At 42.4% G+C, this 25,184-nt stretch overlaps 2 long non-coding RNA genes across 3 annotated transcripts in view; both read left to right on the forward strand.

Moving 5' to 3' along the window:
* Nucleotides 1-23,820, forward strand: part of LOC110080456 (uncharacterized) — a 42,808-nt gene extending 18,988 nt beyond the window's left edge. For both annotated transcript variants that reach the window (XR_013545804.1, XR_013545803.1), the window contains one exon: nt 13,846-23,820. This is a non-coding gene — a long non-coding RNA (uncharacterized LOC110080456). The remainder of the gene's footprint in view (nt 1-13,845) is intronic.
* Nucleotides 1-25,184, forward strand: part of LOC144589597 (uncharacterized) — a 109,879-nt gene that overhangs the window by 19,214 nt on the left and 65,481 nt on the right. The gene's annotated exons all lie outside the window — the stretch shown is intronic.

A 25,184-nucleotide genomic window follows, 5' to 3' on the forward strand; every position in this document is an offset into this window, starting at 1 on the left:
CCTATAACACTAATCTTATTTTTAAAGTCCCATGGCCAAGTGAACAGGATCAATTGTTATCTTTCTCTCATTTTTAGTCTCAATTTCATTATGTTCCCCCTCTTGAATTCTCATCCCATCCTTGGTGCATCCCAAATTGCAAGACTATGTTTTCTGCTTTTGTTTGGTTGCTTTTTGCACTTAAGAGATTATACATGTTTTTCTACACATTTTATAATAAGTGCATTTTAAAATGATGACTATGGAAGACTTCAATAACTTTAGTAAGTATAATGAAGGCATTGAAGCTGTTGAAAGATTTTGTGTACATTGGTTTAATCATTAACTGAAATGGAAACTGAAAATGATAAATCAGAAGGAAATTGAGACTTGGAAGAGCAAACATGAAGAAACTAGAAAAATCCTTAAGAAGAAACATATGTTTCTGGAGACCAGAGTCAGGATCATCTTAGGGTGTAACTACACAGCAAAGGAAATGCAAATTTATTTGCTATGAAGTTGTACCAGAGAATTCAGGTTTCTCCAGGTCTGTTCAAGTTAACTGGCCAAACAAGGAGAGGAGGAAATTGGCTAAATGACCTTGTTTGCAACTTGTTTATGTAGCTCTCCAGTAGATATGTAGGGGTGCAGTGGCAGAATAACTATTTAATAAGCTATAAACAGATGTGTGTGTGGTTATTGTTTCCTCATCTCCTCTGTGTGTGTGTGTGTGTGTGTGTGTGTGTGTGTGTGTGTGTTTAGGTGCCCTAACACAACAGTGCTGGGATGAAACTATTTTTGAGGGAATAGCATTATTATCTCTGCCCCACCTTAAGGAAATGATGGAAAGGAAAGCAAAACCATGTGCTCTCTAAAATCTTGAAAGGTGAGGTATTTGGCTGAAAGAAACAGAAGAGATCATAAACACTATTGCAGGGCTTTCCAGCCAATGTCACCAGTAAATCTGCAGCTGGCAGTGGAAGCCATTGCAATGCAGATATTTTGAGCCAAATGGAAGTTAAATAATAAAATACAATAACAAAAGGCATTCAAGAGAAAATTAGACCCATATGCATTGATCTAGATTTGTGCATTGAGCATAGGGCTAGACTCGATATGCCCCTTCCAACTCCCTTATTCTATGCTTCCATGAAAATAGAAATGGGCTGGGAGTAGTAGACATGCCAACCACCATCACACACTTTTCTACATCATTTTAAGCCATCAGATGACCTGAACCAATGAAAATTGATCTTTTTTTTTAAAGTAGAAGCCCCAGCAACAGAGGCAAAAACTTCAGACTGGGAAAAACTCCAGGTTGATTTACACTGGCTTTTACATTATGCGGGCAATGGGAAAAATGAGTGAATCAGTCCATTAAAACCTGGAGCATTTTCTACCTTTTTCCCCCAGTGTGGTCACACCCTCTGACTTTGATATTCTCAGTTATAACATATGAATGTGGAAGCTGGACAATGAAGAAAGCTGAGGAGGGAGGAATGATTCATTTGATGTGTGGTGTTTGCCGATTGTTTGATGGACACCACAGTCTACTGAAAAAAACAAGTAGATTCGAGATCAAATCAAGCCTGAACTCTCACTAAAAATAACTGAACTCAGAATTTGTATTTGGTTCATCTTGTTAGGTCCTCATGTTTCCTCTAGAATTAGTACTTGGAATAATAAGAACAGAAAAGGTATGTACATGAGATATGTATGAATTATCATAAGTGAAGAATTCATAATTCATTCAGTATCACTTAGGATTTGCAGTTCATTTCCAGGCTTAATTTTATATTTAAACATGTGTGGGTGTGTAGGTGTATTTTTTAAAAAAACAGCATCAAACAAAAATAGAGCAGCAATTTTCTTAATTTGAAAACTTAAGCATTTCTAATGGCATATTTTTGGGCAATCTGAAGATTGTTTCCTCCCTGAGTGTATCCCCCCCCTTGCTGTAGCTTCTGAACATATTAATGAATAGGCAAGCATAAAAATATCTCCTTTAAAAGCCACCTCTAAAGCTAGATGAAGTGTGCAGAGAAACTAGGTCAGTAAGGTGTGTGTGTGTGTGCGCTTAATGAATACCTCTAAGATCCATGTATAGGAAATGAAATTCAAGTTTAAATTCAAATAGTCACGCACGAGCATTGTACCAATGTGTCCTCACAGCTTCTCCAGACAGAAACCGGTTGTAAAGCATTCCCTTTTCCAGTCTCCTTCTCCAATACTCAAAATGGACCCAGAAGAGAGACGAGGGCCTCAGTGTATCTTGTGAACTTTTGCTGGACCAAGCTCCATGACATGGAAATTAGGGCATCAGAGCATCAGAACAGAATGTGGGAGATGAGGTTTGAGTCCCCACTGAGCCAGGAAACTCACAGGATGATGAGAACATTCATAAATAAATAAATAATAGGTTCCATCAACCTCAGCCAATATTCAGGAATACTGGGATATGGAGTCTAACAATATAAAGAAGTTTCCCCACACTTGGTTCCTGGGAAGTAAGCTCTTTATTTTCTTTGTATGAGATGGTTTTGTTCCCCCACATTTATAACATAAAAACCCTGCAGGAACTGATAAGCAGTCTGTTCAAAGTAGACTAAACGTTGTCTTTAAAGAATATTGTTGGCCACTCCCATCAGCCAACATGCAGCATGGTAAGGAATTATGGAACTTATCTAAAGCATTTGGAGGACTATAGGGTTGCTGCTACAGCTGTGGTACAGCATAGTTTCCCACAAGACTTCCAAAATGCATCCAAGAAACCTAAAGAGAGGGCATGAAATGTATATCTGTTATTTCCTCCTGGTAAATGTTACTGATTAGACATAATATCCCTACATTGCATTCACTCCCCACTTAATTAGAGCCTAAAAGTTTCAACCAAAACTTTGAACCTAAAAGTTTGAACCAGTACCAAAAGTCTGGGAGTCCTCACCACCAGGTCTGAGATCACTTCCAGCTTCTGGATTCTAAGGTTCAAGTTTTCAAACTAAAGGAATCTGCCAGGGGAGTTCACACCTGGATCCTGGAGGTCATCAACTCCTCATTAAGAGAGGGAGTGGTCCCCGCCCCATTAAAGGAGGTAGTGATTTGCCCACTCCTTGGATGAAATGGATGAGATGGTTTGACAGTGTCATCGAAGCTACCAGAATGAATTTGACACAACTCCGGGAGGCAGTGGAAGATAGGAGGGCCTGGCATGCTCTGGTTCATGGGGTCACGAAGAGTCAGACACGACTAAACAACAAAAACAACACACAAAAAACCCTAATCTGGACCCAGGTCTAGTGATCAACTTCTGACCAGTAGTGAACTTCCCTTTTCTGGGCAAGGTGTTGGAACATGTGGTGGCTGAGCAGCTCCAGGCCCTCCTGATGAAACGGATTATCTAGATCCATTTCAATTGGGTTTCAGGCTGGGTTATGGGACAGAGACTGCCTTGGTTGCCCTGTTTGACAACCTTTGCCGGGAGAAAGATGGGGGAATGCATCCCTATTGATTCTCCTGGACCTCTCAGCAACTTTCAACACCATCAGCCATGGTGTCCTTCTGGACAGATTGGCTGGGATGGGAATGGGAGGCACCGTTTTACGATGGTTCCGCTCTTACCTGGCTGATTGAGTCCAGAAGGTGGTGCTGGGGGACAGTGGCTCTGATCCATGGCGGTTGCATCATGGGGTTCCTCACAGCTCTACACTGTTCCCCATGCTACTCAATATCTACATGAAACTGCTGAGGGAGGTTGTTAGGAGGTTTGGGGTGAGGAGTCAGCAATATGCTGATGGCACCCAGCTCTACCTCTCATTCTCTACCAATCCAGGTGTGGCAGTCAACATTCTGAACTCATGCCTGGACTCAATAATGGACTGGATGAGGATCAATAAACTGAGGCTCAATCCAGACAAGTCAGAAGTACTGCTGGTAGGTGCTCCGCCATATAGGTTAAAGGGCCATTTCCCTGCCTTAGACAGGGTTACATTCCCCCTAAAGGACAGGGTCTGCAGCTTGGGGGTGCTCCTTGACCCGGGTCTGACCTTGGAAGCCCAGGTGGACTTGGTGTCCAGGAGTGCCTTGTTACAGCTGCGGAGAATATATCAACTTTACCCTTACATGGATGAGCGGAGCCTGGCAACAGTCACACATGGACTGGTAATGACCAGACTGGACTACTGCAATGCACTATACATGGGGCAGTCATTGAAGATGGCCCGGTGACTGCGACTGGCACAGAACCAGGCTGCTCGGCTGGTATGTGGTGACGCCGCGCAGACTCCTATCACACCAGTTCTGAAAAATCTACACTGGCTGCCGGTTGCTGCTCGGGCCCAATTCAAAGTGCTTACTTTGACATATAAAGCCCTAAACGGATTAGGACCTGGTTACCTAAAGGACCACCTTCTTCCATATCAGCCTGGCTGTCCTCTAAGATCAGGCCAGGAGACCCTTCTGAAGGTGCCATCCCTGAAAGAGGTGAGGGGGAATGGCATGCCAAAATAGGGCCTTTTCGGCTGTTGCCCCCCAACTTTGGAATGCCCTCCCTATAGAGATCCACCTGGCTTCAACACTTCTGGCATTTTGGCACCAGACAAAGACCTTTCTGTTTAGCCAGCATTTTAATTACATAGTATTTTTTAGCTGGCCACATGAGCAGCAGGATTTATTAATATTAATGTTTTAATGATTGTTTTTAATATAGGATATTATTATAATATTGCCTATTTTAAATGGTTTTAATCTTTTTAAAGTTTTAATATTGTTATATGCCACTCAGAGACCACTGGTAATGATGCGGCTAAAAATGCTTATAAATAAATAAATAAATAAATAAATAAATAAATAAATAAATAAATAAATAAATAAATAAATAAATAAATAAATAAATAAATAAATAAATAAAAACAGCCTCAGAATCCAGAACCTGGCTCAGCAATTGTGGGAGTTCTAGTCGAAAACCCCACAAACCTTTCCAATGTCTCTGTGACAAGGAGTACAAGGCTTTCTCTTCTGCCTTGTCTCATTGTCTTTCAACTGTGCTACTCTGCTCTATTGCTTTCAGTGCATTAGAAAGAGGAAAACCTGAAGTGTACAGTATATGGTTTAGAGCCATAATTCCATGGGAGATTGTGCGTGACTGTCCTCTCAGGGTTGATTACGAATATACATGGTCTATTTGTATTCCTGGGGATATGAATGCAAATAATGGCATCATAGGTGGCAGGGAGGTCCATTCCCTCCCCTCAGAACTGGCTGCTCTACTCACCAGTCACTGTGCAGTGCTAGGGTCCTTCGTTGTCCTTGTCACACAAAGTGTGGAAGGAACCTGGCTGGCTTTTCCCTGCCTCCCCTCACAGCCAACCACTCTGATGAAGTGGTGAGACAGGGAGACCACTCACCTGATGAGTGGTCAGCTGCACAGGGAGGCAAGGAAGAGCCAGCCGGGCTCATTCCATGAGAGACACAATGACAACAAAAGACCACAGCACAGCACAGTGCAGCAACTGGTGAGTGGACCGGCCAGTTCTGGGAGGAGGAAATGGACCTCCATGGCACCTGTCATGCTGCTATTCATATTTGTATCCCCAGGGATATGAACAAAAAACCCATGTCTAATTCTGAACACAGAGGTCTCATTAGGGATCAGGCAAATTATGACCTCCAGATGTTGCTGGATCTCCCATCAGCCCTCAGCACCGGATATGCTAGCAAGGAATGATAGGACTTGAAATCCAGCAATCCCAGAGAACCACAAACTGCCCACCTGATTTACCCCATTTAGAGGAACCACAATTTGCACACCATAATACCTGAATTAGATCCTAAGCCTTAATGAGATGTAGGTATTAGGGTGAACAGCCATTGAAAGGCCCATCCGTGAAGTTGTCAGATCCCGTTCCTAAACCATCTAAACCTTGGTCCTCATAGCTTGTGGCATTACTCAGCCACCCAAAGCAGACTTCAGTCTAGATGGGTGAGGTATAAATTTAATATATAAATAAAATAAAATTATGTTATTGTGTTAAGTATTTTTGTAATCTACTTTTGATCAATGCCATTGCATAACCTCAAATTCTAGCAGTATGTACCTGGAATGAGATATAAATATTTATCTACATTTATTCCACTTCCCCTTCATTTATTTTTTTCACTATGACTGAAATCCTGTTGCATAATTAAACAAACTGCGTAACTTTTATATGCAGACCGCCATAAATTAAGATATCTCTGTAGGCCTTATTTGTTGCATGCTGAGCTGCATGACTCAGTATGCAACTGATAATATTTATGAAGATTCCTTAACTCAGAGCAATTTGCTTCCAAAAGTTATGCCAGTTGCACAACCACACAAGATTTCAGCCTAAATATGATTTTAGAAATATCTATCATGCACTATGTATGCCATCTTTTAAATTGATTCCCCATATTCCTATGCTTTAACAGTGTGATCTGTGTAAGTTTATTAAGGAGTAAAGATGTAAGTCCTCCCTTGCCTCATCCTCATTCACAGGTACAAAGAACTGTAAAATTATTCTCCATGCTTTGCAAGCAGATACTGTATTCAGGATGTGGTGGCGCAGCGGGTTAAACCGCAGAAGCCTCTGTGCTGTAAGATCTGTAGATCTTCAGCTGTAAGATCGAATCCACATGACGGAGTGAGTGCCCATCACTTGTCCCAGCTCCCACCAATCAAGCGGTTCGAAAGCATGCAAATGCGAGTAGATAAATAGGGACCACCTCGGTGGGAAATTAACAGCGTTCCGTGTCTAAGTCGCACTGGCCATGTGACCACGGAAGATTGTCTTCGGACAAACACTGGCTCTATGGCTCGGAAACGGGGATGAGCACCGCCCCCTAGAGTCGAACACAACTGGACAAAAATTGTCAAGGGGAACCTTTACCTTTACCTTTATTGTATTCTGTGACACTCCTGATAAGGGGAAAAAAACACTGAAGATTTGTTTGTGTGCAAGTTCATAGAAAATCATAGCATTATGAAGTTGGAAGGGGCTTATAAGGCCATCAGGTCCAACTACCTCCTTAGTGCAGGAATACAAATCAAAGGAGGTCTGCCAAGTGGCTGTCTACATTTCTCTTGAATTCCTCCAGTGTTGGAGGCAAGTTAATGCATAAACAACAAAATACACAAAATGACAATGGCTGCTGCTTTGTTGCATGGATTTTAAAGAATTCTAGGCATTAGAGAGATTCTTTGCATCTTTTCTGAATGGTCATCTAAGCTTTGGTGCTTTTTTTTCTTTTTGTGTTTTCTTTTCTGCATTTGCAATGACTTAATGCAAATTTCCCCAGTTGAATGGTGCAAGATCAAGAATCTATAAGGAAGAAACAGGAAGTCTCCAGCTATAAAATGTAGATTAAAGGGAAAATTTAGGAGACAGGAAACATAGCTTTGAGACAAAAGACTAAAAACATATGAAACATCTGAATAGTGGTTTGGGTTTTTTTTATATATTGCCCAGCCCATTCCCTGGCAAATCCTGACATTTACCAATAAATGATGGAAATTAGGATGAAATTTATAGCAGGCTCTTGTTTTATGGGAAGTACTGATGAACATCCTAGGACTTGCTACAGGATGTCTTTTTGACCTCACAAGCATTTCATAATGGATGTCACTTATAAGCACTAAAAATTACAGAAATGATAGTGTAATTCTGTCACTTACCAAAAGATCTATGATTTACTGGGAAATGTCAGGATTTTTATCATCATCCATATTGGTGCTAAAAAGAAAAAAGCAACTATAGCAGCTATTGAATGTATAAGCAAGGAGAAAATAAACAAAGAAATTAAACCATGCTTTACAAAACAGTGTTTCTAGTATGTTCATTGGCAATATCTAAAGCATGAATGCAATGAAGTCTGTAATTCAAATTGCTAGGAAATATGAGTCATATGTTTGAAGACTGAACAAGTAAATTTCTATGGGGAATTGTGGAAGGGTGTTTTTTTTTAATTGATGTCATCTTTTGGGGACTGGACTTCTCAGAATGCATTTCAGATTCTAAACAACAAAGCCTTTGGAACAGGCTCATACATTACCTGAATTAGCACACTTGCTACATGTGTTTATGCCTCACATGGCCCATGAAAGATAGCGCAACAGAGGTAACTAGAAATGAAAGATGCTTTTATTGAAGCAGCTTTCCTATAAAACACATTTGTGATTGCAAAGAAGGCAGAAAAAGTTTTGAGGGAACCAAAACACCTTTCAGTGAATACAATTTGATTGTTTCTGTGTCTATGATGGTGTATGTGAGTGCAGACTTATATGCTCATGTGTATGTCCATATGTATGCCAAGATACTTGAAGAAATTAAAACAGAAGCTGAGATATTCAAGTCTGTCATCAGTATATTGGTAACTGATCCACACATTTTATTTTTTATTTTTTGTTAATTGCACTAAAACTCTCAGAAGCATTCACCACTAGCCATGCCGGCCATGATTTCTGGGAGTCCAAGAACATTTGGGGATCCAGCATTAGGAACCATTGCTCTAGAACAGAGACTGAGCCATGCATGGGTCAGACTCTACCAAAGGGGACGGATGTCTTTAAAGGCTTCCCAGTACAGTTCTGTTCTTACCAACTTCTTAAAAGTCTGGAAAGCAGGGGTCTGCCAAATCTTTAACATCAGAGCCAACAATTTTGCTTTAGGACTAGTTTAACTGTGTCATAGGTTCTCATGATTTAAAGAGAAAAGATTTTTTCTATAGTCCTTGGCATTTAAAATATCATTTAAAAAGCCAAATTATTTCGCAATCAAAACAGTGAACTTGATCTTTCTCCATGTCCTGCAACTAAGTGCTTACTTTGGATGCAGACCTTCATATAAAAGTACATGACAGGTTCAGAAACACGCATCCTTAGAGCACCAGTGCATGTATCCTTGCAGCTAGGTTTCATGGTCACAAGGGACTGACCAACTACAGTACTGGTTATCAGTCAAGTATTATTATAAGACGCTGTTATAGGAACATTATTCATAGCTGATGAACACATACCTTTTCTAGCGAAACCCATACATCTCAGAAAGGATGCATAGATCATTTGCTGGAGCATATTCATTATGGCAAAATGTGTACCTCATCTAATGAAACCTATACATCATCTCATAAAATAATTGTGGTTATACCGTAGATACCCTACACTGATAGAGGCAGGCCCGCCTGCCTTCCTTGCTTTTTAAGCCAGCTCCTTTCATAAGATAAATGGGAACTCAGCTAGATCCCCCCCTGAAATTGTTGCACTGCCAGCAATGTGTAGCAAAGCATCTGGTGAGAGGGGCCGGTAAAAGGAAACTGTGCATCTTTTGTCCTGATTTTATCTAATGCCAAGGAGGGCTTGGCTAACGGGTGACATGCACCAACTGAGGCTATTTTTGCCCCTCTATACCACAAATCCCTTGCGCCAGCTGGAAAAAAAAAATAGGAAGGTATGAAATAGTATGTCACTACCCATTTGTCCAACTCCTCCTTCAATGCATTTTGAGGAACTGATGCAGCCCATGCTGAATCCTAAAGGCAGAAAATTGGTCCCGGAACATTTCAAAGTGAGCCACCTAAATCAAAAAGATAAGGCATGATTGCCATATCTTCTGGACAGTGCAAGACTAGGGCTTGCCAGCAATATGGAGGTCACAGGTGCTCTGCAGACTTAAGGTAAGGAACAAAGAAAGTATTTATGATTGTTTTGCCTTACATTGGTTGTACCATTAGGCAGACAAAGATGACTGCAGTAAGTGGGACATGCTAGAATGCAGAGCAAGATGTTTAGAAGAGAGAACTGTATGTTACCTCCTGTGCAGTTCACCATGGATCTCCCAAGCTAGGTTAGTGCTTCCAGGTGCTCTTCCCTAACCTATGCTGAAAAAAACTGCCAGTTAAATGGATTTCCGTACATGGAACAAGGAGGTGCTGGGCTGCTCTTCATTTCAGGTTGCAAAATGTCTTGGGACATCACTGTCATTGCCTCTCCCCATCACCATCTTGTCCTTGAAAAGGGTTTTGTGCCACATTTCTGTACAGCACCAGAGATCCTCTGCCCAGCATTGGACTTGATCACTTTTCTTAATCAAGGAAGAACCAATTACTGTAGGATTTTGTGTATTCGCATCTGTTACCATCCAGTCACTTAGGTTACTGGAGACCTGGGACTTGTTGGTTAAGGAATGGGTAATTCTCTGCTATAATGTGAGAGACTGCATGAGAGCTTTTTAGTACAGAATGCTAAATATCACAACAAACTATTAATCCTGCATTTCCATAGGATGGAGCTGTGGCAGTTAAGTGTATCAAATTGCTATGATTGTCTAGCGTAGGTACACTTTGTGGGTTCATGTATTTTGATGATGATGTTGTTGTTCTTTGCCATTATGTTAGAATCAACTTATACTGACTCTAAAGGGACTTTTAAAGAAATATATTTAAGGAGTGGTTTTACCAGTTCCACTAACCCAGTGCATTTCCATGGCTGAGTGTGGATTTGAACCCAGACCTCCTGAGCCCTAATCCATCAGTCTATCCACTACACCACACTGGGTACCTAGTTTTTAGAAATTCTTAATTGAGCTGTAATTTTTTTAAAAAAACACAACCATGATTATTATTATTTTAGACATGTTTGTAATGTAGAATTGTTTTTTTTTATCCTGTGGGGAGTTTTTCTTTCTGTTCTAAACTTTTCCCTTTAACTTTGCCTTTAGCCATAATATGTCCACTAGGAAGGAAAGACAGACTAAGGAAACCCAGTTCACCTTCTTTTTCACAGGATAAATTCATTTCCTATGCTGTGCTGATAAGTAAAGAAAAGGAATGGATGAAATACTCCATTTATAACTAAGGAGTTCCTGATTTACCAGCCTCAACCCATAACTCTCCATTGACATTGCCAAGCATGTCTCTGCATTCAAAGCCTGTATTTCAAGATCAGTGTAATTGATGCACACAGACACATAGACTGAAGTAAACTTTGAAGGGAAGACATTTTGTTTTGCCACATTATTTGTGAGAAGATTTTAAAATGGTAGTCAGGCAGCCAAAATGGTCCTGATCCAAAATGTGTGTATAACAGCTGTCTGTCCATGTGCCATTCTTGTTCTGATCCACAATTATGAAAGCTACCCTACCCAAATTTCTTAATATTCTACATTCTACTATCACCTAGTCACATATTCCTAGAGAAAAGGAACTGGGTTCAATTAAAACAGGGCACAGGATTCATTTTAATGAAGAACTTAGGGAGTAGCACGGCCTGTCTGACTGATTTCAGTCTGACTGAAGAAGCTACTTGGATGAGTAGTGAAACATTTCAGCCCAATAAGAAAGAAGTCCAGTTGCCATGACTCAGCTTGCAGACAAGCAAACAAAATGTGCATGCAGACATCTTTGTGCTGCGCCGGGGAATGGATGGAGATGGTACCACCTTTGGCCTGCTTGTGAAGCAGTGGAACCAAGAAAAGGGCCTCCCCTGAAGATTTTAAGAGGCAACGAGGCAATGTGGTTTGAAGAAAGGTTCTGCTAATTGGAATATGTGAGGCTGCAATAAATTTTAGTTCTCAGTACTTTTCAGAGCTACACTAGTTTCTCTCTTTGCAGTTTTGCTTATCTTTGTGCCTCCTTTCTATTTTTTTTCCTTCCGTGGAACTGCAAGCCCAGACTTTAAGCAACATTCATGCTGACTAAATTAGCCAGCTCTTGCACACCCTATCAATTTCCCCCAGCATCTAATAACTACTTTCCAAATGCCTTTATTACTTTTCCTCATGGGCAGCCAGGCCCTAGTGAAAAGTTACAATTGAATATTGGATAGAGTAAGATGGAGCTGGTACAAATTTCATGGGTGAATCTAGCACTTCTATATGGATCTTCAGCTATGCCCAGATATTGTTCAAGCACACTCACACTGATCCAAGACTCCACATCTATGCCAGCTCGTATAGTTCAAGGTAAAATCTCTGTACAAGATTGTAGTTCCAGACAATGTTGGCTATGTTCTCGGATGGCTTCCTATGTATGGACATGCAAAGAACTTCCTTCCAGCTTAGGGAACATAAAGCAGCATATGAAGAATGCTATTCTATAAGGAAACCAAACTCTTCAGAGGCAAAAAAAAAAAAAAAAAAGCAATAGGTAAGCAATTAAGTAATGTAAAGTTTATTTCTTGTCTCAAGTGGCATGTTGGTTGGCAGATTCGGATCTATCATATGTAGCAACCACCTCAGGTAACCGATGTTCAGAGTATGTGGAAGAAACCTGCTAACTGTTTCTCTTCAGCTCCTTAGGCATCCTCTTTTTTTTTGGAGGGCAGCATTGTGTTTGATGTACAACCTGTTCTGCACTTCTAAACTGCCCTCAGGTATAATACCAGATCCTATTCCACTGACATTGTTGCTAAAGAAAAGCTAAGCAGCTGGTCCAGCCAGCTTTTGTACATGGAACGGAAGGGGCACCATCTTGGTCTCCAGAAGCAGAATGACTTCAGTTAGCCTTTCTAACTCGGACTAAGTGGCAGGACCGAGGTTATAGGCCTCACAGGACCTGGTCAAACTCTTGTGTCACCTGACTTCAGCCACTGAGTGAGGACTGCCTTCATGCTTGCAACACTGGCAAAGCTTAAGTACAACAGACAGCAGGTCAGCCGCACTCTTCACCGGACAGCTGCCTGGATGCTGCATGGAGTGAGTTGTCCTGAGTCTGGTTCTCCTTATCCTGACAACAGCAGTTGGATCAATTACTTTAGGGACTATGACTCCCAGTATCCTCTAGCTAGCACGTGGGATTCTGGAAGGTGCAGTCCTGAAAAGGAACTTCTTGTGTCTTTACTTGAAATCCACAATTTCTAAGAGAATGTGGTAGCATGGGCGAACCTTTTTGAACCAGAGTGCCCAAATTGCAACACAAAATCAACTTATTATTTCAAAGTGCCAATACTGCAATTAAAACCCGAATGCTGAGGTTTTAGTGTAGAAAAAATGACTGCTCCTGCACTGCAAGGGTTAAACAACCCAGCCCCACTCTCCTGGGTCTTTGTGACCTCACAGGGCCCCACCTCTTTGCTGGGAGATAAAAGGGGGCTTGCTGGGCAGGGCAGGAGACCAGAAGGGAGGCCAGTGGCCAGAGGGTAGCCCGGCAGAGAGAGTGGTAGTAGCAGCTGCAGAGGACCCAGCCCTTCTGCCCAAGGCAAGTTCTCTCGTGAAAGCAGATGAGCTTGCTAAGTGGGCTTGCGAGTTCAAGGCTGGCGGATATCCGTGGCTTGAAGCTGGCTGATGTTGGCGATGGACCAGGGGAAAGTTGGTGGACAGACAGCAGACAGAAGCTGGTGGAATCTCCCTGCGGAAGCTGGCTGAGGCCACAAGGTGGAGGCCTGCAGAAGTTGGCGGATGAAGCTGGGGGATGTTAGCCTCCTGAAAAAAGTTGGCAGAAGCTTGGTGGATATCGGTGGATGGAAGCCCAAGCATGTGTGTCAATGGCTGGTGGACTGAAGGTGTGTGTGTGTGGAGGGGGTGGCTGGTGTGTGTGTGTGTGTCTGTCTTTCTGTTTCTCTCTCTCACTCTGTGTGAATGTCTGTGTGAATGTGCTGGCTGGTGCTCCGTGGGGATGTTGCTGGGGCATGATTGTGACCCAAGCATTCGGGAGCTGGCAGAGGCTGGCTTCAGAAGCAGAGTGGAAGAGATGAATGGGTGGATATTCCTGGTGGAAGCCAGTGGATGTTGGCAGGCGGAACTTCAGGATGAAGTCGCCAGAACATTATTCAGTGGATATGCCTGGGTTGAAGCCCGTTGACGGCAGTGGACGAGCTTGCTCCTCAGTTGTTGTTTTCTCTCTCTCTTTCTATTGCAGGGCCTGAATCTTCCTCTTCCCCATGGTGATGCGAGGGACCAGAAGGCAGGCATCCTGCTGGAGCTGAACCAGGCCGTTGTCTCCGCTGAGGATACCCGTTTAGCCTCTTTTCCAAAACCAATAAAAGAATTTTTCCAGAATGGTTTTGAAGTGTTGTCTTGTTTTTCAGGGGCTGTCACAGGATAATCGTCCCCATGCCCTCATTATATCTGGAGCCCAATGCCTGAGTTGGGTCTTTGTGAAGTCATGGTGTGGGGCCTTGTGATGTCACAGGAATTGGGAACATAATATTTCTCCATGCATGTTTGTGGGAGTGACCTAGGCATTGTGGGTTCCCTGTCTGAGCTCCTAAGCAAGTATTTTATGTGTTGTGTTGGACAGACACAAGAAGCCAGTGAGCCCTGGTGCCATTTGGAGAGGGTTGGAGTTGGGTACCCAAACACTATGGCCACCCCATAACAATAAACGAAACTCGCTCCTTCCCTTCCACCACTGCTCCTCACATTTGTTTGCCTGGCCTGGAGATTCAGGGGAGCTCAGCCATTTCCTGTCTCAGCAGCTCATTCTTTGAGACCTGGCAAGCCACATTTTCATCATCAACACCATGAGCGCTCCATGGACAGCTCCTTGCAGAGTACAAGTGGGGAGAAAATATCCCACTTCAAAGAAGTGTACACTCTCACGCCAGTGCCACAACTGAGAAAATGGAGATGCAGAATGATTTGGAGATGAGCGTACAATGAGATTCGTGTGGATCCATGCCATGGATAGATGGCAAAAATACACTGGTACTGCAAAATTTGCTGCTGGAGGGCAGTGGCTGCCTTTGAGCGCCTAGGCAGTGATGGTGAACCTTTTTGAACCCAAGTGCCCAAACTGCAAGACAAAATCAACTTATTTATTTCAAAGGGCCAATACTGCAATTAAAACCCGAATGCTGAGGTTTTAGTGTAGAAAAAAATGACTCCTCCTGCACTGCAAGGGTTAAATGCTTGGTTCCCTCCCCTCCCATGGGTGATATTAACAAATAAATACTTACTGGTCCTCCAGTCCCCCATTGGGTTAGACCGGTCATGGTCGCCATTGCACCCCTCCGCTGGACCACTGCACCAGCAGAGGGGAGTGCCGAAATCTGGGATCGGAGGATGGGTATTTCCCTATGGTGACTTATGGCTCGTGTGCCCACAGAGAGGGCTCTGTGTGCCAGCTGTGGCATGCCTGCCATAGGCTTGCCGTCACTGCTGTAGTCTCACAGACTGGTTTGTCTGTGGTTGTGGTTTCTAGTGTTTGCAGCTACCTTCAATACCAGTGCAATCACATTTCTTCACACACAAACACCAACATACTACTGCCTCAGTCTGCCATTTCATCCCCATTGGTCAGAGGTACTGTACATAGGAGTAGGCATCACATCAGGCTGAGCCATCCAATTCCATTGCCCAGTACCAAATGAAGATGTTGCATTGCTACGTTCCTGACGATTGCTACCTGCCCCACACCTCACAGCAGAATTCCCTGGTTTAGATTTTGCAGAATGATAATAGAACAGAGAGGAAGCAGCCTTTCACAAGATGTCTTCTTCCTGAAGACATCATAATTCATAGGTCTGGTTTGATGGGGAAGAATTGTAATGTAGTTCTTAAAGCATTATTACTGTACAGTGGTGCCTCGCTTAACTACGATAATCCGTTCCAGGAAAATCACTGTTAAGTGAAAACATCGTAAAGCGAAGTTTAAAAACCCATTGAAACGCATTGAAACCCGTTCAGTGCATTCCAATGGGCTGAAAACTCACCGTCCAGCAAAGATCCTCCATAAGAGCAGCCATTTTTGGGTGCCTGTACAGCAAAAAATGGCTCCTAAAAACAGCGGGAGCCATTTTGTACACCCGGCAGCCATTTTGAAACCCAACAATCAGCTGTTTTTAGATTGTCGTAATGCGAAAATCGGTTCCCGAGGCAGGGAACCAATCATCGTGAAGTGGATTTTTCCCATTTAGACCATTGTTTTGTGATCGCTTTTGTCCCAGAAAGACTGGGACAAAATCCAGAGACTGCAGCCAGGTTTTCCCTACTGTTTCCTCTGTCTGCTGTTTTGTTTGTCCACAACCAAGATGCACCTTTGCTTAAAATGTCCTCTGTCACTGTATGTAGTGCCTACCCTAATGGGAGGATGTGTACCTCATTTCCACATTTTTGTTTTCACAGGTGCCCTTAAATTACAGAAAAAAGTGGGCCTGCTTATTTTACCCAGACCCAATCTAATGACCTGGCTCTTAACGAGGTGGGAGGGAAGGTGACCCTACTTCCACCACCCTCTTCATGGTTTTCCAGCAGATCTTCTGTCACAATACATCTGGGTTTCACAGAAAAAGTAGCCATCTCTTTTAGTTACAGGAGCTCAGTCCATTAGTTGCTGCACCTTTCGGTGACCTTCATATCCCACTCTGTAATTTATATCTCCTGATACGATTCAACATCCTAATCTTATGATTTAGGTGTTACATTTATAGTTTGAGCATTTCGATACCATGCATGTTTTTCCCCCATGTGATTTATGTACTTTCACCCCAAACGTATATGCTTCACACTCTATGATATATGTATTCATCAGCTGCCTGTGATGCCCCCGATGGCACCTTCCCTGGGAAGAAGGTGGGACACCCCAGCCTGAGGCCAAGTCCTGAGGTTAATTGCAATCAATTCACCTTCTGTGCAATTACACTTTCATCCGCACTGCCTGTGAAGTGAGCATGCTTAACGCGGTATCAGCAGGGAGGCAAACGTGCCTCTTTTCCCTTCCTTAGAACCAATAAAGCGGGCCCTGGTATACGATTACAGAGGGGAGAAAGGGGGAGGGAAAGGGAGGGAGGTCTCCGCTCTATCCTTTTTAGCATTTCAACTGAAAAGGCAGCGAGAATAATTAATTACATCCCCATCGAGCCGTTTAGCACGAGGCTGATTGCAGCATGATTTTTTTGAACAATATATCCAAAATACTGGTAAATACAAAAGAAGAGCCAATACAATAATTTGAAATGGAAATGAGCACCCTTGAACAAAATAGCGTGCACATGAAAGGCCTGCTGATTCTTTATGGGGCAACTTTGGGGAACCAAAATATGTAAGAACTTCTTCCTCCACACAGCTGTATTCAGTGTGCTTTCCCTCCCTCCCCGACAATTGGCTTTTCTCTTGGAGTTTTCTGAGAGAAAACATTTCAGGTGCTATTGATCTTTTATTCTCTTTGCACCCGGAGTCAAAAATTTGAAATTGCTGACTTCACAGCTCCCCCTGTATCCCCGGGGGGAGATATCAGATCTGGAGATGTGCACAAGTGGCCGCTCAAAGTTTTCCTGTGTATTCATGGGCAAAGAAATTGGGGAAGGGGGCATTTGATCCAATTTATTCAAGGGGAGAAGAAATAAGCAGTAACACCGCATTTCTTTTTCTTTTTTAAACCTTCCCCCCAATTTTTTTTTCTAATTTGCAGTGGCAACTGCAGCTACTCTGTTGGCAACCTGGTCAACATTTTGTATCTTCTCCAATGACCTGGGGACTACCAGTCCAGGGCATCACTTGTATCTCAAAAATGTTGGAGAATCTGCAGAGAAAAATCTGTAAAGTGTCCTTTTTCTGGGTTATCCCTCTCTGTGTGTGAAATAAACATCTCACACACTTTCCTGGGGAAATGTATCCCACTGAAACTGTCAATCTCTTTCTCAGCTCATCTGTCTTCCCTATAAGGTATTGATACTTTCAGTTCCCCTTTCCCTGCTTTTAATCACGTCAAATCCTTTTAATTCTGACATTTTTACTCCAGTCAATGCCATCTCCAATATGAAGGATCCATGGGGGTTGCTGCTATGCCTTGTGAGCACTTGCTCCACTCCATGGGTACCACAAAGATGGACAGAGTCCTGATTTAGAGTTTTGACATTTGACTAAATACAGTGCCTGGGACTAGTTTGTATGATCACACTGTTTCCGTTGCTGCAGCCTCATGCTCTTTTGTGTTGTTTGGGTGATGATCAAGTGTCTGGGAAGAGCACACTTTGTACCATAGGTCAGTGACTTTTTGCATTCAGTTTCCTTATAACTTTGCAAACATAACTATTTCAGTTCTTCTGAGAAATAGGGGCAGTAAAGAGGTACTTTCTAAAATTGCACCTATATAATTCACTACATTGGAGGCTTAGAACTATACAGTAATAGTAACTGACTATTTTTAAAACATAACTTTCCAGGTTATGCAGCTTTATACTTTCTATGCAGGTGTACTGACTGGTCTGAGATCTACTTAGTCTCAGCACTCTTCTGTTTCCTTTGCTTTCATGCTATGCCCTGTTTGGAAACTGAACTGTGTTCCACTAGAATGTTGTTTATAGATCCCAGCATGTCTAATCATGTCAACCAGCTCAGTAGTGGCAGCTTTCTTATAAACCTGCCTCTGCTGATATTACTGTCTTGATCCTTCATATTAAAAATCATATTAATTAAAGAAAATGTGTTTTATGTACTAGTTGTACAAACTAGTTACATGTGTTAAACCACAATACTTCTAGGTGATAGGTGCAGAAAGGCAGCAGTGACAGCCCCCTGGAATATTCCTCATTGCCTGCTGGAGAGTAGAACTGTGTCTGCCATGCAACCTCTTTGCCCCCCCCCCACCCCCGGTAACCATGCTGCATGAGTGATTCTAGCAGGTATGGTCGGGAAGACTAATATTTCCAAGCTCTGGTCATGGATGATTTTCAAGCCCTGTAATTAAGCCAGTAATTGAGGGTCAAATTTTACGAAACTGTCAGTTTTGCATTTAGAAATGAAGTTCCCGTAAGCGATAAATAATGTCTGTTTGTCCCACACAAGTTTTTCTAACTTCTTCATATTTTCAGGTAAGCTTGCTTCTGTTTTGTGACTGGACGTTGTAAGTTAACATGAGCTTCCATTTCAAGTGTGCTTAATACTAAGGCCTGAAACTAACTTGCTTTCAGCTTCTTATTGTAGGCTGACCATCATCTCATGGGCTTGAACTCTCAGCCAAAGCCCTTCCAAATAAGGCAGCCTTATCTTGCCTCCATTTCCTCCTACCTCTCCTTCCTGCATTGTTTCATCCATGCCACAGTTTAGATGGTAAGCTTCTTGGGGCAGACAACTGTCTTGTGGTGTTGTGTGAAACACACTCTGATGATGACGCCCGTATATAAAAGCTGTAACAAAATAATAACAGGCTGCAGTACGGTCGGTATTTGTCTGATAATCTTTCTTCATGTTTTAAGGATGAGCTGGCTATGACATATGTAGGAGACCTGGGTAGCAGCACCTTCCACTTCCTCTCTCTCCTACCACCATATCTTAATTGGGATTTGTCCTTCCAACAGATTTCTTTGTTGGGTGGTGAATGCTTCCAACACTGGAGGCATTGAAAAGAAATTTAGACACCCTCCTGGCAGATATCCTTTGATTTGTATTCCTGCAGTGAGCAGGGGGTTGGACTCGATGGCCTTGTAGACCCCTTCCATCCCCCATGGTCTGTATGGTCATCTATCATCCAGGCCACCATACAATACAACTCTAGAATTGCCTCCACCAATACCTTCTCCTCTTCCTCTTCTTCTTTCCTCAGAAAACACAACATCCTAAAAACAAATCAGCTGGCCAACCACATCACTGTTCAGGCTAGTCATTCTGCACGTCTCAAGCCCCAAATCTCTACTGGCCCAAGAGCCATCTCCTTGCACTGGATGATTTTGTAGATTGATTGGATTCTGCGTTCCCTTCCACATGTCAGAAGGATTTAGTGACATTTACTTGTCCCTGACTTCCCTTCCACCATCACCCTCCCACACCTCCCACCACGGCTCCCCTTCCTCTTTCAGTCAGCCAGGCAGCTTGCTAAGCATGTCTGTACAAATGAATGAATACAAGGCCTTGTAAAAGGAAACACCAAGAGGAAAAGAAAAAACAAAACAAAAAGGAAACAGGATTCTCCAGAAGGCCCAAGCAAACAAACTATGAACGCTGTAGGCCCCTCTCTGCTTGGCCCAGCAACCTTTACATGAGACTTGGGAGGCATTTTGCTGAATTGCCGGCAAAAAGAGCCATGTAAAGCCCAGGGATCGAGGGAGTTTGACTACAGGAAGGCACAACCGTGTTGTGTTTCCCAGAAAGGTTGGACTCCCCCCCTCCCGCTCCTGCCCCTCCCCACCACAAACATCCCCAGCCTTCTTTAATGAGAATGCATTCAGCTTTTTCTCAACAGCCCTGCTGGTGGCTCTTTTGCCTTGTAAAAACCGTGGCACCGCAGCTGGCATAGGAAAGCAGAGCTGTGATTTTGAGCGTGAAATATTAAGTGTAATGGGAGGTGGGGGATTACTTTTTTAGACTGCTTAGCCAGGCCCTCCCTCCAGCTCAGCAAGGGATTTAAGTTATGTCTACCTCCATGGAAAATAAACGCATCTTGTGGGGCATGGCATGCGGTAGGGGAGGAATTGAAGGTGGCCTAACCTTTCCTATATATTTTTTTAAGTCATCGTTAGCACTATCTCCTTTACTTTGCTTTTTGTTACAAAGGCACCTCTATATTTTCTGCTCACCTCACAACATAAATCTTGACAGGATCTGGAAATGAAGACCACACACATACTGATACGCACACATATTCAACACACATATATACAGTCACTTCTGTTTTTGCATTTTATTTCCTCACACACTGAGACCTTTGTTTTTACAGCTTCTTCAACAAGTAATATACATATGTACTTTAGGAATTAGGTGCCATACTTTGTACTAAGAGCAACAATAACAATAATGACAAGAACAACAACAGTTACAATAGGCCACTATGATTATTCAGCTATCTGAAAATGGAATATTGACATAATGGATTCCTTCTGCCCTGCCTCCTCAAATGGGGATTTTTTTGTGGTTTTTCATTCATCAGAAAAAATTATTGCTTGAATTTATTCTCAACAGGTATTCAAGGTTCCCATTAATCCAGCTTGCCTCTCCACTTTAGCATCCATGATAAAGAAAAGAAAGAAATTAATTAATTTGTTGTTATAGAGCAGGTGTGCAATGGACTTTAGTTTTATCTTCCTCAGCTCTGAAATAGAAATATAAAGAAGGTGGGTGGCATTGCTGACAGGTTTTTTATTACTTGCCTTTCTAGCATCCTATATTTTTGGAAGCCATTTTATTCTTTAGACCAGTTGGAGAACCAGCTTTGATTTATATCCCAGCGCATTCTGTGCAGTTAACAGTCAAAGATCAAACCAACCAACAAAAACAAAGCAATTAAAATCATAAAGATAAAAGTCAGGTCATAACATTCAAAGCCTGGATCATGCCACATTTCCATAATAAATTGGCAGGGCACAAGGTGGAATTTGTACAAGGTCGCAATCAAAAGCCTCTCTGAAGAGCAAGGTCTTCAGCAACCTCCTGAAGATGGACCGGGGGGGGGGGTGGCAGATGAAGCTCGACCAGGAGCAGGTTCTGGAGCCACAGCCAAGAAGGCCTAGCTTTTGGTTGATGTTTTCCTGGCCTCCTTCAGTCTGGTCACACTTTTCTAGACATAATTCAGTTTGCTAACATCATTCCTACACTGTGGTGTCCAGAAACTGACACTGTATTTCAGGAAAGGCTTCACCAAAATAGAACAGTGTGGCAGTATCATGACTCATGATTTGGGTACCAGAATACCTAGAATTGCTTTCCTTCTTTTGGCCATCACACTGTACTTTGATTCTTCTGACTTATGTTTAGCCTGTGGTCATGAAAACCCTTACGTAGATGATTTTCACTTGTTTTGTTTAGATACAATTCAAAGCATTCCTCCGGAAATCCGGGGGGGGGGGGGAAATATTCATAAGATAGCTAAAAAGAAAGGCAAAAAGTTGGATAGAGAATGAGATGTTGAGATAAGTGAAGAAACAGCCAGAGTTGTGTTAGAACTGGTGGAAAGAGTTGCTTAGAATGCTGGGGATGGGAGACAGTACATTATATATTTTTTAAGCTATCAGACTGCAAAGGTGTCAGCTTCTGGGTCAGCTTTGCTGAGTACTTTGGCATGAAGTAACCAGGTCTGTTGGAACCCTACTCCTAGAAAAGCCAGTGGCTTGGAGTGGCAGGATTTGACCAAGAGGCTTGGGGAGCGAAATGGTCTCTAAACCTCAACTAAGAGCAAGGCTAATTTCCTCTGGTAGGAAAAAGATGGAAGAAACAAATGCAAAATAAAGCAAACGGAGGTCCCCCACTAACTTCCGTGAATACAATGTTCTGAGGACATGATAAAAGTGCAGTCTGAAAGTGTTCTTAGAAACTTTGGTGGAAAACAAGAAACAAGCAGTTGTCCAGATCAGAACATAGTCCTTCAATCTGTTGCCCAAAGTGTATTGTTAGGCGGTCCTACGGAGTCAAATATGATATTCATTTTAACAAAAGCAATGTCATTGCACACAAAAGTATTATCTAGGACAATTTCTGTGATGTGTTGACTAGTGATGGTATTATTTTCAATCTTTTTAAAATGGAATACTCAATTTCCAGTATTTACAGTATGTTCTTCATTTTTCTCTTTAAAATTTTCCTTTCCCCTCAGTCCATATCTCTGTTTTTTCCCAGTTTCCCAGAAAATACCAATATCCCTCTCCTAATTAATTTTGTGATGTATCTTTTCAGAATGTGGACATCAGGGTGGAATTATTCTGAGATGAGGAAATATGTGGAACTGTTGAAGCAAAAAAAAAAAAAGAGATCGTATTTATTCAGACCACTTGTGACCAACAAATTATGATCCCTCTTATTAACTCTTAAACAATCTCACTTCTGTATCACTGTTTAAGGGGCAGTTCTGCAGGTGTGTAATCTATTATAGCCATTTTTATTGTTGTAAATCAAGTGTCATTTGAAGGTATCAGGCAGATTTTTAAAAAATATTGTTATGCAGAAGGAATATGTTCCTCCTTTACTCAGAATTTTTTTTAATTGTAGCAAATGGTTTGATTGCCTTCTTTTCTGCCTTTCCTTCCAACTTCACATATGTTAAATTATTCCTCCTGTGGAAAAGAGCAGACAATACCTTCCCAATATTTTGTTATTTTTTAAATCTGAATACCAATGTAGTTTCAGAGGAGGAAAAATATATATAATGGCCAACAAGCTGCTTCTCTTATGTGTTGCAGCTTCCATGGAATTTGAACAGCAATTTCTCATACACAGGTAGAAATACACATATATTTTCTACATTCTGGATTGCTGACTAGTAGCTATCAAATGCTTTCTCCAAAGAAATGATCTCATCATCTATTCCATCATTTTCTGCAGAGAAGGACAGAAATCAGAAACAAAAATCTATATGTCAAAAAAATATTCTGATTGTATGCCTGTTGTCTTTATACAGCTATTGTGTTGATGGTGGAAAGGCTAGATGACTGAGAGAGGATTTTTCCCTCTCTCTCCCTTTTAATTTCAAAGTGCAGACATTAAACCTCCACAGGGCATCAACTGTATTCTTGCCCTTTCCTCTATATTGACCTTAACAGGTGTTTGCAAAACTGGAAAAATTGACACGAAGAAATTCAGATGAATCTTTTTAAAAAAGGAAAAGGAAAGAGACGGAGACTAAACATCTAATATCTCTGACAAACTAAAATCTCCAGACCCTAACTGATCATCATCTCAGTGGTTCCACACAGATAACATAAAGGACAATTCTGGACAAAACTGCCACGGCCTTGTACAAATTCTCGGCTAGAGACTAATCTGACTATGATATTGTTTGGGTTAATTGTTTGCTATGCTGAATTTGTCCTCCAAAAGGACAAATCCTCTCTCTCTCTCTCTCTCTCTCTCTCTCTCTCTCTCTCTCTCTCTCTCTCTCTCTCACACACACACACACACACACACACACACACACACACACACACACACACACACACACACACACACACACACACACACACACACACACTGTCTTTGTTGCCTGAACATCTTTCGCTCTCTTGTTAAAGTGTGTAAACTCTAACCTTGTTACTTGAACTCATGGAAATCTCCCAGTGTCTGGAGTGGGGGGGGACCCACGGGGGGGGGGGACCCACCCCTTTTGACACTTTTCCTCTGATACAACAAGTCTGCCTAACAATCCAGTTTTCAAAAGGAAACACAAGAAGAGCTAACTGGAATCCAGCTGGAATCAACAAAGACCAACTTTTCAGAAAGGTGATTTAATAAAAAAAGCTGGATCGTATTCTGCCCTGATTCTGCTGTCCTGGCTCTGTTGCCTCTCTTAAGCCCAATTTTCTCCACACCGTTTCTCCTAAATCGGGCTTGTTGGATACTTAAGGAAGAGTGTGCGTTGCGGGAGGGGGGAGGCGAATGGAGTTTTGATTTCTGAGTATTAGAGGCCGGATTTAAGGGCATTCTCTCCATCGGTTTCCCATCCCTTGCCACCTTAATCTCCCCAATGCCAGAAAATCTTTAGATAAAGATATCAGCATCTCAAATGAATGGTCCCTCCTTCCCCCATCCTTAAAAAAAAGGGGGAAAAGAAACAAGCCTGTTTGTGAGTTTTGCCTTGCTATGCATTAAAGGTACATCCTTTCTCATTATAACAGCATTTGCACATTTAGATGTAGAATAAAATCCGTGGTGGTTTTGTGGGGGGGGGGGCGAAGGACTCATGACACGCGGAAAGAATCTCTTTCCTTCTGCCATCGGAGGTGGGGGTAGGGGGGTGGGGGAGAGAGAGCTATAAGGATTATAAAAGTTTAGATTAAAATGATATAAAATCGAGCATTTGGCTCTAACAGGAGTGCCATGGTCCTCTGCAGCTAATCTGTATGCACCCCGTGACCTCCTCGCAGCGAACCCTGCTAAATATATTATTCCCACGGGGGCTTTCACTGCTGCTTGGTGTCAGAAATCAATATGTATGAGGCGCGTGGATGGGAATTTCTAATGGATCTGCCTGGCCCTGCGCTGCTTTTCAATATCTGCCTTGGACTATTAGTGCCGGCTCGGTGCCTGTGAAATAACCGAGATAATCTTTTAAGGTGCGCTGTTAAGGTGGAACCTAAATGTTGCCGTTTCAATTATCCTTCCCACCCAGCCCCCTCCCCCCTCCCATCCCCCCCCCCAACGCAGAGCAATTATATAAATCAACGCGCCGTGTGTGCAGCCCTGATTATAAATAGATAAATATATCTGAGAACGTGGGGGGGGGATGAATGTATTAAAGGCAACATTGACGGGTTGCTTCCCGAAAAGAGGGGCTTGTTTCTGTTTTTGTTGTTGTTGTTGTTTTTGACGGGTGGGCGTGTTTTTGTTTAGGTTCCT

Source organism: Pogona vitticeps, chromosome 5 (assembly GCF_051106095.1).
Source record: "Pogona vitticeps strain Pit_001003342236 chromosome 5, PviZW2.1, whole genome shotgun sequence".
Taxonomy (NCBI): Eukaryota; Metazoa; Chordata; class Lepidosauria; order Squamata; family Agamidae; genus Pogona; species Pogona vitticeps.